We start from the raw sequence: 16,733 nt of genomic DNA, 5'->3' as shown, positions 1-16,733 counted from the left end.
AGCTTTGCAATTTTGCTAATGAGATTTTTTAATGTAGAGAATTCATTAGTAATTGATTAATAGCTTTAATACCAGTGCTAATTGCTAAAGTAATTCTTCCTTGTGTCTCTTTGTTGTACGCTTTATTTTATTCATACGTTACTTTTTCAAAATAACATTCATTAAAAATTGAAATTTACTGCAGCTATTTTTCATACTTACACACATTTTACTGATGAAAATTCTAAATTCTTTAGAGATGAAAGCTACTTAATGCGATGGAATATTATCTAATGCAGTAGATATACTCTAAAATGTGAGCAACGCCTGCCAGAATGAACTATTAATAGTGAAGGGCTAATGCATGAAAACATGAAGGTTTTTAAATGGATTGCTCTACATAGTCTACTTGTGATATTTCCAGGGGTCCGTGTTTAGCCTACTCTCAATTTCGTATTCTTTATGATTTTTATGAAATTGATCACTGTCCGTTATCTTCCATATTTCATTTTACATAGTTTTAATAGTTACCAAGTCCATGTCGTTGCGCCCGAATTTGACGCTTGGGTCACAAGTTTCCTTGTATTAAGTTATGATAATTTTTAAATACATATGTACATGTATTTGAATGAAGCATATGAAACGGTGGATTCTGACCAGGACTTCTCGTTCTCTCTGTAATTTCTGCCTCCCTTGTTCATTAGCCTTTTAATTTTACAAAATGCTGACCTCCTCATCATATTAATAATATATAATATTGTTACATACAATATTTTCCGTTCCGTGTTTTAGCAACACCCAGTTTTTGCGGTTTCATCATTTAGTCGAGAGCTTATGCTTACTGTAGAAACTAGACCTATGCTTACTTAATCTTTAGTAGACTAGATGCTGACTGCTGTTTAAGTTTTCAGATACTGTAGAAACCGTGGTCTTCATATGTGCATTATATTCTGTTTTGTCTTGTTTATTTATTTATTTAACTTATTTTATGTCTTCAATTTATCCATTACAATGCCATTTTTGGTTCGGATGATTTAACTGGCATTCCTTGGGTTTTAAAACAGATATCTAGAAACATGCATTATAAGTTTTATTGGATATTCAATATTTGTAGCTTTGACCTTTAACCTCAGAATTAAGACTCATTCTTATATTGATCTGGCCTGGGGGCCACCAACATATGAAAATCTCAAAATCAGACTCAAATTAACGTTTTTCACCTCAGCAAAGATTTTGCTAAAATGCCGTGCCACCAAACTTTCTCAGAGTTGTCTCACGTGAGTTGAGATTTGACAAAATAACTCAATGTGTTTTCATTGTTACAAGGGGCCTTACTGTCCATAAAATCCACTTTTCTTCGAATTATGCAATGCCGTCACGTGTAGAAGCACAGGCACCGAAGTATGAACACTATTACCCCCCCCCCCCCTTTGATTTTTTTTGGCGGCGATCATTTTTCTGAATTCTGTGGATTCCCTGTCTATCCCATCCCAATTTGGATTTATGCAATCGTTTCACGCTTTTTTTATAATCTTAGAGATTGACCCTCTACCACACTGACACTGATTTTCGCAAGCCAATCGTGAACACTACGAGTAACTCACATACTCCGTGACCTCTTCTTAGGCTGCCAGTGGAAGAGAAGAAGCCCTGTCCGATCATTGCAGGCAAGATTGTGACAAATAAAAAAGATGGGATGGCTTTTAAGTTGAAGAGACTTGTAGTATGACATCTCCCCGACCTGCCGCTAGCCAAAATTCCTTAGGAATTTGCAATTTCTTGGAAAAGGTGTACAGAAGCTGGGACACATGCTTGTTTACAAATTAGGGTTGTGTGCAATCTAATTGAAATAAGGTCCTAAGATACACTCACTTACGCAGAGTATACAGCGCGGATCTAAGAAAGAGGGATGAAATAGGGAATCCACACAGGCAGCTGAAGTATGGATAGCTTGTATAAATCTTAGGTACCCTGGATTATTCTCTCCCCTCTTCTAGAATGAAGTTATTTTTATACAGAGCCAATGATTTATCCAAAGGATTTCCCTACGGTGCACCGATCATCCTCATCAGTCGTTCTGAATAGTCAGTTTCTACTTTCTGTAAGCTTTTGAGATGAACACTTGTGAGATACTAATATATGTACATATGTGGGAATCCACACGATTCGGAGAAATTGCCACAAAAATAAAAATCAGAACGGGGGGGGGGGGGGGGGGGAGGGGTAGTAGTGTCCATACTTCAGGTGCCTGAGGGTGACACGGCTATCATTTATCATGTACAGTTATTTTTTTCTGATTTTTGATATACGTTATATTTTAGTAACCTTTTTTCATCATTTTATAGAGAAGTAACAGGTAATGAGACTGTCATTGACACAATATATAATGTGCCCCTACATCTGCAGTAGGGTGATACTGAACTCTGGTTCAAAATACGCATTAATGTAAGGGTCATGGTCACTAGATACAAGTAGCTTGTAGGCCTAGCAGACAACAGTTACATTAGAAGTGGAATTTCCTTACTGGCTATCTTGTGAAATTATGTCTTGATGTACACAAGTTCCTCACGACTGGGAAATTTTTAAAAATAATTCGGTCAAATGACACAAGTCCACCTTTCTTGCTCTGCCTGCTGCACTTTAGAAACATTGAGAGTCACCCACCGTAATATAAAACGACCCCATGGATAATTTTAAAAAATCGCTGCGCAACCAAGACTTATTAATGGAAGAGGGGGGGGGGGGTTAAGGATTATTCTTGACACGATTGTTGTACAGCTGAATTTCTTACGTAAATCTACTATGAAGAAAATGGTGACGGAAAATCAACGATATCTGTCAAAAATAGCACCCTCGCTCAACCCTTCCAAAGGATTGGACCTGTCAAGGATTCTCCTTGTCCTCACAACCATTACATTTCTACGACGTCTGCGTTGACGAAGTCGTCTGACAGCCAATTTGCTGTGAGTAAATACACTTGAGATTTTATTTGAGGTTGCTATTTACCAATCTCGGGATTTCCTGAAAAATCTTAAATCTTTTTCTCAGCTGAGTTAAAAAATAGTTTGGTGTCACGCGCATTTGAGGAAATTCTCAAATGTGAGAAAAAACTAAAAAACATATCTGAGTTTGAGAAAATATTTATTTGGTGGCACAGTTGGGTGAGAAAAACTCTTTTTTTTTTTTTTTTTTTTTTTTTTTTTTTTTTTTTTTTTTTTTTTTTTTTTTAGAAATCTCTGATTTGAGAAAATCTCAGCGTTGGTGGCCCCGAAGCCTGGACCTTAAAGTTCAAATTCAACAGGGACACAATCTGGTCTAAATAATAACGTTCGAATAACATACATTAATTCAATGAAATAAATCTGATAACAAAATACCTTAATCCAATGATATAAATGTGAAATGTCTGTTTCGTTTCAAAAATTCAGTACAACTTGACAAATGTTGTCCACTTTAAGATATGAACAACAAAATATTACTTCTTTTGTTGAGGTGAATATGTCGTCTTGTGTACCTATGTACAAGTGAATAAATTAAACCACATAATGATCTTTTTTATTAAAGCACGAAAATCTGTTTTTCATCAACCATTTAGAACATTTGTTTTTTTAAATTCTCATGACAATTGTGTATAAAGCATTGCTGATTCCGATAAACATGTACTTGTATATGCGCAAGCTACCCCAACCCTTTTTTGTGTACGGTCACGTGCTACCCTGCAAGATACCACCTAAGCAATCGTAACTACTCGGCCACTTCCGCGACCAAGTAGTCACGATTGCAAACTCCGGTGCAATCAGAACGTCTCTCGGTCTTTCCCGTCTAATCGAGAAAAAACTCGACTTGACGGAAAAGGTCGAGTGATATTCCGATTTGGCTCCAGTGAATACGAACTTGCGCAAACTGACGTTTTCCCATACCATCCGGTTTATCCCGCTTATACATTTTCTGCGTGGACCCGCAATAAACATCCAATCTTGGTTTATTGCTAAGACTGTAATACATTCATGTGTTTTTAACACTGAGAGGCAACGTTCTAACAAGTATAATGAAAGGTGAAGATAACCATTACGAACACACGAAAGAATGGGATTTAAAAACGAAAAGTTCAGTACAAATTTCATTAGGTTATCTCTTGTCTCCCTTTCTAATTTACATGTAGTTCAACAGAATTAATATACGGTGTGACCGTTAGACTGAGCTTAAGCATGAAGTGGTCATTGACGTGTCCCATGTGATAATCATAATTCCATGAAGTACGGTAAATTATAATTCATTTACAAATATATGTTATGAAATTCCCCTTACGCTAAACGCCCACTAACACCTAAATATTAAAGGGGGGATATATGAGGATAACTACAGGATCCACCTCAATCGGATCACGTGCTCGTCTGTTTCCGTATCCGGTAAGAAGACTCGGACGTGGATCGGCGCAAGAATTGCATCAAATCGATGCATTTCTTCGCCGGAAGCGCGCCTGTGGATGAGTAGTTAAAAGGCCAGAACTGAATCCCTTTATAATGTGTTATTTATATTTTCGCCACAGATTAGATTTGGTATCATTAACGTTTTATTCACTCTAATACGTTTTATTCACTCGATATGTAAGTGGAAAATTATAGTGGTAGAATACTTTAGATATGTATGATATCTTAGATTCATATGAAAGCTCGCGTTTCATATTGTAACGTACGACTGTGACGTCATAATTGCATTTGTGTACACATGGCAACAGACTGATGGCGTCGATCCACATACGAGGTTCATTTGCAGTTACGGAAATAGCCGAGTAGTTACGATTGGATCCACCTATTCATTTAACGCGGGGAATATAACGCTAGCTGACGTAAGCCGTGCATTGTGACGTACATTCAACCTCGACTTTTCTTTGAAATCAAACAATTATAATAAAACAACTTAACATCCTGTTTGTAAAAAAATTAACCAAAGTGGAAAAAAAAGTAAGAGTACATATATCGTATATTTTTATTTAAAGAGACTCATGAACTCATTCGTTTATATCGTATTACTGTTTTTTATTTGATGATTGACTAAAAACTGTAACAATAACAAGAGATGTTTGTAAAACACATATGTCTCCCATGGTGCAAAATTGAAAAGGGTTATACACACACACACATCATTTAATTGAGAGTAGTATCATCAATTCAAAATATTGAGTAGACAATATCTTCCTATGTCAAGAGTGGATTGACCATGTGACCTAAAAATCAATAGGGGTCATCAACTCCTAAAGATGTACCAGTGTACCAAGTTTGATGTCTGTCAAGCAAAGGGTTCTCAAGATATTGAACGGACAGTATATTCCTATGTCCAATTTGACCCTTGACTTTTGACCATGTGACCTTAAAATAATTAGTAGTCATCTTCTCCTGAAGATGTACCAGTGTACCATGTTTGATGTCTGTCAAGCAAAGGGTTCTCAAGATATTGAGCGGACAGTATATTCCTATGTACAGTTTAACCCTTGACCTTTGACCATGTGATCTGAAAATCAATAGGGGTCTTCTTCTTCTGAAGACGTACCATTGTACCACGTTTGATGTCGGTCAAGCAAAGGGTTCTCAAGATATTGAATGGACAGTATATTCCTATGTCCAGTTTGACCCTTGACCTTTAAACATGTGACCTCAAAATAAATAGGGGAAATTTTCTCCTGAAGATGTACCAGTGTACCAGGTTTGATGTCTGTCAAGCGAAGGGTTCTCAAAATATTGAACGGACAGTATATTCCTGTCTAGTGTGACCCTTGACCTTTGACCATGTGACCTCAAAATCAATAGTGGTCGTCTTCTCCTGAAGTCGTATCAATGTACCAAGTTTGATGTTTGTCAAGAAAAGGGTTCTCAAGATACTGAGCAGACAGCATATTCCCATGTCAAGTTTGACCCTTGACCTTTGACCATGTGACCTCAACATCAATGGGGGTCATCTTCTTCTGAAGATGTACTGGCGTACCAAGTTTGATGTCTGTCAAGCAAAGGCTTCTCTAGACATTGAATGGTCAGTATATTCCTATGCCCAGTTTGACCCTTGACCTTTGACCAGATGACCTCAAAATCAATAGGGGTCATCTACTCCTTAGGATGTACCAGTGTGTGCCAAGTTTGATGTCTTTCAAGCAAAGGGTTCTCAAGATATTGAGCGGACATTATATTCCTATGTCCAGAGTAGATTGACCTTTGACCGTTTGACCTGAAAAACAATAGGGATCCTCTTCTACTCATAACTAACCCACATATGAAATATCATTATCATCAAGTGAATGGTTCTCAAGATATTGAGCGGACAACACATGGTCTACAGACCGACCGACAGACAGACCGACCATCCGACCGACAGGTGCAAAACAATATGCCCCCTCTTTTTCAAAGGGGGGCATAATAATCATACCATTCAATTTTAATAAACTGAATGTTTGAATTACAAAGTGCACGTCAGTCTTGTATTTTTATGTCCCCGAGATTGGGGGGCATATTGTTTTTGTCCTGTCTGTCATTCTGTCTGAAACTTTAACCTTGCTAATAACTTTTGAACAATAAGTGATAGAGCTTTGATATTTCACATGAGTATTTCTTGTGACAAGACCTTTCCGTGGGTACCAACATTTTTTACCCCGTGACCTTGACCTTGGAGTTTGACCTACTTTTTGAAAACTTTAACCTTGCTAATACCTTTTGAACAGTAAGTGATAGAGCTTTGATATTTCACATGAGTACATGTATTCCTTGTGACAAGACCTTTCCGTGGGTACCAACATTTGTGACCCCGTGACCTTGGAGTTTGACCTACTTTTTGAAAACTTTAACCTTGCAAATACCTTTTGAACAGTAAGTGATAGAGCTTTGATATTTCACATGAGTATTCCTTGTGACAAGACCTTTCCGTGGGTACCAACATTTTTTACCCTTGACCTTGGAATTTGACCTACTTCTTGAAAACTTTAACCTTGCTAATAACTTTTGAACAGTAAGAGATAGAGCTTTGATATTTCACATGAGTATTCCTTGTTACAAGATATTTCCTTTGGTATTGAACCTTTTGACCTTGACATTTGACCTACTTTAAAGTTTTTTTTTACATTGGTCATAACTTCTAAATGGTAAATATTAGAACTTTCATATTGTACATGAGCATTTCTTTTGACAAGATCTTTCTACTGGTACCAAGATATTTGCCCTTGTGACCTTGACCATCTTTGGAATTGCCATTATCGGGGGCATTTGTGTTTCACAAACACATCTTGTTGAGAATCAAAATTAAAGCACGAATAACTGTAGAATTAGCTAAGGAATAAAACAAAATGGCGGCGCCCATAAGGATCACAAAATTGTCAGTGAACGTATGTAGATATTATCTCTATTCATTTGCTGATTTTCTCTTTTTATCTTTACAGCTGTATATATGTGTTACGTCTTGCTTCGCGCTAGGGCCTTCGGCCCGTACGAGATTCGCTCGCTATAAGAGAGAACACACTTTTTAGCGTTTTGAATCTACAAAACGAAGACCACGTGGCAAATAAATGGAGAATTGTTTAGAGAATGAAAAGTGATCAATCACGTAAATGTACTACAAATAAATAAAGGAAATATTCGGTAATCTTTATCTATCCCGTATTATTAGTATGCCAACTGTCTTTGAACGTAAAAAATAAAGAGGGTGGAAAAAGTTTTCATTGATCAAGATTTTAACATTAATGTTTCGTGCGGACTAGATTCGTGGTGAAATGGTATCTTATGTACCAACTTTATGTTCATTCAAGTGTACCATCATATTTAGGGGAAATAGCATGGTGGTTAGCTAGTACATAAGTAATATCAGTTTCTTGCTAGGATTGATTTCCTTTAAAAGATTTATTTATAATTATCAAGTCGACCTGATTTCGGAGGTAACTCTATCGCTTTGTCTGGTCTATTGGTGCAGTATAAATCCCCATAGAGTACTAGGCTATCTAATTTGGCAGTTAACAAATGGCATGTACAGTTTAATGATCGATTCTTAACTTAGAAATTGCCCATTTACAAGTCGGTGGAATTTATATCGTATTGAATAGAGAGAGGAATTAAACTTTTATTAAATACTTATTCCCTATAGAATAATAAAATCTGTATTTTATATATGTCTGGAAAAGACAAAAGAAACATCTTTGTTTAGAGTTAATTTTTTCATAAAATATAGATAAAAGGTACATATACTTGCAATTGTTCAAGGTTAACGTTATCGCATGAACACAATTCGTTTAACCTTTTAAGTGACCTAGAATTTGGTCACATGACTTGATTCAGAGTCATGACACATTATCTAGTGCCGTATACATAATATTCTAAGAAATTTCTTAAGTATACTAGCGGAAAAAAGAAACTGCATTATTTAATATATGAAATAATAATAAAAAATAACAATGAACAAATTTTATTTTTTGTAATACTGTTATCAAATGTATTCGTTACAACATTTCATAATCCATTAATGTTAACGTCGAATAACGTCAATTTCAGCACACTCGAAAGACACTGGTATTCGAACTTGAATTAACAAAGTTAATAACGCGTGTGACCACTATTTGCATTCACGCATGCTTGACAACGGCGCCTCATTGATGCCACTAAAGTGTTCAGAAATGCTTGAGGAATTTTGTTCCAGATGTTGGTTAAAGCCTGGCCTAAATCAGCCAATGTCACTGGCTGATTTGGTAAACGGCGTAGAAGTCGTTCCGTTTCATCCCAGACGTGCTCGATCGGCGATAAATCGGGGAAAACAGCTGGCCAAGGCAAGACATCGACATTCTGTTGAACAAAAAAGTCCCTGACTACACGTGCAACATATGGCCTTGTGTTGTCTTCGTGCAGAGTGATTTGATTTTGCTGTCTCTGTATGAAGGGTATCACATGGCGCTGAATAATTTCATCTCGATAGCGTACGCCGCGGTGAGATTTCCATTGACAATTTGTAGAGGGGTCCTTCCACGTGCTGTTATTCCACCCCACACCATAACTCCACCTCCACCGAATTGTCGACGTTGCACAACACAATTGTCCTGGTACCGCTCCCCAACGCGACGATACACTCTACATATGAAATCTGGATTCATCAGTGAACAGAATATTGGTCCAGTCCTGTATTCTGAATCGCAGATGTCGTCTGCACCACGCTAGTCTAGCGATACGATGACGTTGAAGCAGTATTGGGTGCACCGCTGGACGTCTTTGTCTGACGTTGTGCTTGCGCAGACGATTACGCACAGTTCTTGGACTGATTGGTCTAAGTCCAGGAATACTACGAGCAGTCAAACTTGCTGTTTGGAAATGATTTCTCAGGTGCACAAGTCTAATGTGGTTGTCCTGGCGACGCGACGTCACACGAAGACGCCCAGAACGTGGTCGATCCCGAGTGTTACCAGATTGTTGGAAAAGTCTCCATAATGACTGGATGGTGTTCCGATGAACTCCAAAGTGTCTTGCTTCGATATTTTGTGCCATTCCAGCTTGAAGCATCCCAACAGCACGATTACGTTGGTTTTCGCTGAGTCATGGCATGGCAGAAGGGTACATTTTGTCAAAACTAAAGTGCTTTCCTTAAAGAATAGTGTCCAAACAAACCTTTTACACTTCTTACTCCAAACAGTATTGGCAAGTAAAACTCGTGCGTACGAACATTTCAATAAACAACATGTGTTCACTAATTATGAAAAAGTCCGTGCATCTGAGTCGGGTACTATCCGATATTGTTAAAAAACATCACCTTTATCGATTTAGATTTTATAAATATAAACAATAAATATAGAAAAAGTATACTAAATTTTATAATGCACAGTTCCTTTTATCCGCTAGTATATATCCTTAAATTTCTTAAGCACATTGTTAGCTAAGTAATATGCTTAAGTTTCGTTGCATAAAACTTTTAAGTAATATGCTTCGTAATTCTTAGTAAAGCATATCGTAATCTACTTAAGTACACCGTTGCCATGTCAATAAAGTAATTTCCGCTTTCATTGTAATGTAAACAAAGGCATGTAAATGCAAATGGTGAAGAAATAAATTAGATGTGTTCAAAACTTACGTCAAATTCATTAAAGAAATCACCATAATGTATTGGCCGTGTTTACTTTGATAAAGGATTTAAATTTAATTCGATTGCCTAAATTCAGGGAATAAATTTTTTTTCTATTCTATGTATGTATGTTTTGTTTTAAACTCAGTTGGGGGGGGGGGGGGGTCTTCCACTTATGACGTAAAGAAGGTGTTGCACGCCTCATTTTAATTTCCCTAAAGGTGTTGCATGAAAGATCGAAAAAATTAAGTTATTCAAACATACGATAAAACTAATTGGAACGCATGTCTTGATTCAACAATTTTTGAAAATAAGTTTAAAAGACGTGTATTGACAAAATAAGCCAAAATATTTCGAGTTTAAATCAAGCTATAAGTGATTTATATGATTTTTAGTGTTAAAATGGTGGAGTATCCCCGAATTTCAGAAAAACTGCCTCCGTGAAACAAAATAAATTTAGCATGAACATGTTCTTCGAGTTTTCCTCTAAAAAACTGTCGCTTTGAAATTTTGTTTCACAGGGACATTTTTTGTGAATTCAAAAAAATCGAAACGACTTCACTGGTGTTATTTTCAACTTCACCTGTACGTTAATTTTCCTTGGTAATTTATGGCCTACTACGTGGTTCAGTGGATAAGGTAGTCTATTATATGCAATTTTTAAAGATGTTTTCTATTTTTAAAACGACCGAGTTCGACTCCCTCAAGAACACTTTTTTTTTTTGGTTCATATATTTTACGTTTTCCAAGTAGATTTTTTTCTTAATTGAAATACGCTTCTAGTTTTTATAAATGTTTCATGTCAAATCTCTGTTTATTACCATGTGCCGAGTTTGAAATAAGCTTCCAACCTGGACACTGTTTAGTTTGTGAACAGGACTCTCAACAAACACACCGAATACAGCATGCAATACCTGTGTTTTAATAGTCAAGGCTGTTAACGAGAACTTGTATGTTTTTTCTGAATGAAAGTTGTTGATAAAGGCATGGTGCCTTTTATGAAAAACCGTTGTGAACTATGCAAAGCTTCGGAAGAAAAACTTTAAGGTCAAAACAAGGTAAAAAATCGTTAAACGGTTTGAGTTTATATGTATTCCAGTAGCAAATTGCTATGTTGAATAAATTTTTACAGGTGCATGTACTTCGAATAATATTGAACTTTATTAATGCGTATTAAACTTCCCATATTTTGTTTTGTGGCCAGAGTCATGTACAGTTGCCAATTGTTGGTTGTAGAAAATAATACATACGAGTATAAGAGCTTTTGGACTGTAGTAAATATCAAATATTTGATACACACGTAACATGTAACCATATACATTGTATCTGATACTCAGAAAAAAGAAGACAATTTAATTTTCACGATTTCAAAAATTATCTTTATACTACATGTATAATCTATTGACACATAAAATGTATTAGGCTTGTCCCTAGTGCTGGGGAATCTTTCAGGTATTAAAATGGCAAATACGCAAAGAGCAGAAATATGGATGAAGGTCAGTTCTACGTCACGAGTGCTGGCACCGAGCTCCGATTAGGGAAAATTCCCGCTTCGGTACAACACCCTCTTTGTGTTATGATTGGATTGTAATTGTATATTGTTTAACGTCACACTTGAGAATTTTTCACTCATATGGAGGCGTCACCATAACTGGTGAAGGACTCCAAAATTTAGGCCTTTCAGCAGGGATCGTTACTGTGCCACGCCTGCTGTGACACGGGACCTCGGTTTTTGCGATTTCATCCGAAGATTGAAGAACCGTCCCATTTAGCCACCTCTTACGATAAGTAAGGGGTACTGAGGATCTTTTCTAACTGGGATCCCCACGGGATTGTTATGATATAAACATCTAATAATATAAATCCAAAACCATACGAAAATATGAAAACCAAGTAGTAAAATGTCATACCAGTTTACAATGTCGCCTGAGTGGATCAAGTTTCGCGATCAATGTAGAATAGACTTATGAATCTATTTTTCAGGTGTGTGAAATACATGGGGTAGGGGTGGTTACCCCCCCCCCCCCCCCCCTTTAGACGTGTTAATAATGTTATTCCTTTCTTGTAAATGAAGTAGATTACGACATGCTTTACTAAGAATGACTAAGCATGTTACTTAGAATATTTATGCAACGAGACCTATTAAACATCTAATTATTCTTACTTAGCTAAGAATGTGCTTAAGAAATTTAAGTACATGAATAAACTTAAGAAAATTCTGATTTAAGTATATGCTTGAGGACTTAAGAATTTTAATGTATACTACCCCTGGTCTTAACTTGAGCCACCCTGGTCTTAACTTGAGCCATCATTGTTCCATGTTCGCTTTAGTTTAGGAGTAACCCGTATTTTTTAAATGTAATAAGTTTCCCAATTTATGATTTAAAATACCCCTAACATGGGGTTTCAAGTCTCATACATTCGGTAGATTATAAATGTACACATGATTTCTTCGTATGTAAAGAAATTTGGGTTGTTTTGAAAATTAATTCACAAAATGTGATCTCCCTCCCTAGTGCCTAAACTCTATGTTGAGGGTCCATGAATTGTTGAGGCGTTGAAGCTACAATAATCAAATCTACACATTCAGTTTGAGTTTTCGTTTATTTGAACAGTCAAACTTTGAGTAAATTTCAGACTTAGGTAACAACGGATAGCAACCACGTTATCAGTGAAAATTGTATTTTCACGTGAATTTGTTTTAATTCCTTACTCCATCATAGAATAGTTGAAACACGAAAAGGGGTTCCGAAAGTGTCTTGTTATGGCTGTGACTGACTCAACGACGGTTGGTTGATTGTACCTTGTTTATCCTCTCTCTATCTCGAGAATTTTTCATTCATATGGTGACCATTGTTTATATTTGATTGATTGTATATAGTTTAACATCCCTCTTGAGAATATTTCACTCATATGGAGACGTCATCATTTCAGGTGAATGGCTGCAAAATTTAGGCCTATGCTCGGCGCTTACAGCCTTTGAGCAGGGAGGGATCTTTATCGTGCCACACCTGCTGCGACACTTTGTGGTCTCATCCGAAGGACCGCCCCATTTAGTCGCCTCTTACGATAAGCAACGGATACTGAGTACCTAATCTAACCCGGATCCCCACGGGATAGCCCTAGTTTAGATTAGAAATAGTATATGTCAATTTCTGTAGTAATGGTAGTGTTCCTATGTCCAGTTTGACCCTTGACCATATGACCTCAAAATCAATTGATAGGGGTCATCTACTCAGTGGGATGTACTAGTGTACCAAATTTGATGTCTGTCAAGCAAAGGGTTCTCAAGATATTGAGCGGACAATGTCTTCCTATGTCCAGGGTAGATTGACCCTTGACCCTTTGACCTGAAAAACAATAGGGGTCCTCTTCTACTCATAACCAACCCACATATGAAATATTATGATCAAGTAATTGGTTCTTAAGATATTGAGCGGACAACATGTGGTTTACCGACCGACAGCTGCAAACCAATATGGCCCTCTTCTTTAAAGGGGGCATAACTAAAACATCCCATTGTCCGAGTGCTGCGAGATTAAATACTGATTATGCAGTCATTGGCTAAACAAAGTTTTGTCCGAGAAGAGGAATTTGATGGATGCATTCAACTTGGCCAACGAAATCATAGTTTCGTTTGGTGAGTGAAAAAATGGGGCAGGTCTAAAGGCTGGAATGGTGCCGGAATGAAGGTAGTGGTTCTCAAAAAAGTACCAATATATCTCTGCTAATACTCATTTTATTTTTATTCGGTAAAAAAAATCCCATAATCTTTATGGCAACACCTTTCTGAATATATACATGTATAACGATCTTAAAATCTAAGATGACAACTTATATACAAATTCCTGCTGGAATGAGCAATGATTGAAAAAACATTCCGTAATAGAATAGTGGGTATCAAATATTTTACTATAAATCCTATTATAGTTGATATTTTATTCGGTAAAATTTTCCATAAGGCACAGGGCAAGACCATTTAGTAAATATAAAAAGAGTTACATTAAAATTTTGTTTGCTGGAAAGTGTTTGAAAATCCTGTAGGAATGAGAAAATATGGGGAGAAAATGGAGAAGTCATATGGGAGGCATTGTTTTAGAAAATCATATCTCAAAAATTATTGCGTGTTGAATTATTCGGATAACTTTCCCACTATCTACAAGGCAGTATGTAAAGTTTTTAGAATTCTGTGCATGTTTAGTATGTAAAATTCCTGCCGGAATGAGCTGAGATCATAATGATGGTGTAGATTTATAGTGCAGACTGCCCAGTAGGGGCTACACTTAAGTTTGTTGCGGCGAAGCAACGATGGTGTTCAACCCTCGGATCCCCTGGAAACGGGGACGGGTCTTATTGAAGATCTGGGGATGGTTAGGTGCTCCAGAAGGTGGTGGATGGGTCCATTTCCTCTTCCTAGAGTCGATCGCCCACGGATCCCCACAGTATAGTCGGGGGAAAGGCTTCTTGAAGATAGCTTGCTATTCTTCATCTGCGGTCGATAGACCCTCAGATTTCCCTAAGTAAAATCGGGGAGACGGTGTTCTTGAAGACTGTTTTGAGGACACGGCAAAGGAGGTGCGGAGGGAGCCCCCACCGGATCCAGTGCAGAAACCCACCAGCTTTGTGCTTCAATTTGTTAGTCGCCTAAACTTCCTTATCTGAGGTCGTTAAAATGCCATGCCTTAATAGGCGATCGAGTCGATGTTTGTAAAGTAAAGATTTTCATTTACTTACCATTAACAAAATTCTAAAAGGCATATATATTTGAAAAGGTCTTGCTCCGTAGATTTTGGGAATTATAAGGCACCTGATCCCACCTCTGGTGTGTCCAGGGGTCCGTGTTTGCCCAACTATCTATTTTGTATTGCTTACAGGAGTTATGAGATTGATCACTGTTCGTTATCATCGGCTTTCATAAGATAATACAAATTGTTTTACGAGATATTACAGATAAAACAATTTATGGATAACTGATAGGGTGGTGCTCTGTTTGACACAATTAAACACATAACACAGTTTGAGGAATTAGAATGGTCATTTATTAATTAATAAATAACAAAGTATTATACCAAAAAATCATATAAAACAGTTAAGAATATAACAAACTAAAAACACAATACTGCAATTCATGCTAAGGAATTGTGACTAATAAAACATTACAAAATTGCCACAATCCTAAAACCTACAATATAAAAAATCATAAATACAATATTATGACTAGAAAAAACCTCAAGTTATAAGAGCAGATAATTTGGCAAATTGTATATACAAAAAGAGTCAAAGATGGGGTATCTTCCGCCTTCAGGACGCCTCCATTTCTTCATATTTACTCATTTCGGCCGGATTTTCACGAATTAGAAATCATTTACTAAAAGTACTTGCCCCATAGATTGTGGGGAAAGTTTATTAGCGGACATCTTGATACGTTTTTGAGTATCACTACTTTTATTCTGGCCTTTAGTCTTTCCCGAAAAAATGCCATAAATTTGTATTCAACAATTCAACTCTCATTTCCTCTGCTATTTCACAACGCGATTTATAATAACATCTGTAATTTTAAACACACGACATGCAGTTTGTGTATTATTTTGTATGTATTGATGTATTCTATATGTGCCTAAAATATAACTCCTACCTTTGCATGTACATGTAATTCTAAACGGATATCATGTATATGTATACCACATTTGTAAATACGTGCTCTCACTAGTTTTCTCTTTTATTATGAAAATATCGTTATGAAAATAACATACTTTGAACTACATGTATCAAAGTAATAAAAAAAACAAATATATGTGTACTATGTAGGGGTAAGGGAGAACAGGATAGAAAGTGGAAGGGAGGGGGTGGCATGTGTTGAATTAAAATTCTCTATAGTATACATACTATTACTTATAAGGTCTTGAAATTTCAGTGACCTAAGGAATACATCAAACCTATGTTTTCGTGTTTCCTGCATGTGCCCCCTCATAGGCAAATGTATATCTTGTATATATAAGCAAGATATGTATACGACATGTATGTCCTTCTCTTGACACACATTTTGTAAAGAAAACAGATATGATGAGTGTATGGCAGTTTATGAAAACATATACATCATCTCATATTGCAATATATAATTTTAAAACATCAGTATTTAACTGAATATGTGTTGAGACACACAATTTTAAAATTCATATTGTGTGACACAGTCTAATTAGTCAATGGTATAATAGGCCTAACTGTGAAAAATATCAATTATGATTGTCTTTTATTTTTCTAGCCTTAGGACCAGTGCAGGTTGGATAGGACCAGTGTAGGTTGGAATGGGTTTCGAGTCAATGAGTTCAACAGCAATTAGCAAGAAAGGTACACTATTGTTTAAGGATGTAAGCTACACCAGATAAATTTGATATGGATGAAAAGTGGAGGATATATACAATATTTGAAATTGAAAACTTTCAAATTTACTTTATTTAGTCAAAAAATGCAGTTTTAGTAGAAAGCAATCTGAAAAATAATTAATACCCCTGCTGGAGTCGAACCTGCAATCTACAGTTCAGTAGTCGACATGCTTTTTTTCCCTCTCTCTCTTTTAGTAGTCGACATACTAACCTACTGAGCTACTCAGCTAGGCGGTGATTTTTGAAATGAATAGACAAATATTGTTGATATTTATATTTTCATCCATATTTTAAAAG

The 16,733-nt window shown here is 36.5% G+C and overlaps 1 protein-coding gene across 3 annotated transcripts in view; it reads right to left on the bottom strand.

Annotated features, from left to right (window-relative positions):
• The window catches only part of LOC125658925 (G-protein coupled receptor dmsr-1-like), a 188,095-nt gene that overhangs the window by 105,680 nt on the left and 65,682 nt on the right, over nucleotides 1–16,733 (bottom strand). The window lies entirely within an intron of this gene.

This window comes from Ostrea edulis, chromosome 9, assembly GCF_947568905.1.
Source record: "Ostrea edulis chromosome 9, xbOstEdul1.1, whole genome shotgun sequence".
Taxonomy (NCBI): Eukaryota; Metazoa; Mollusca; class Bivalvia; order Ostreida; family Ostreidae; genus Ostrea; species Ostrea edulis.
Note: the sequence above shows the minus strand (reverse complement) of the source record. Positions and strands in the feature narration are given on the sequence as shown.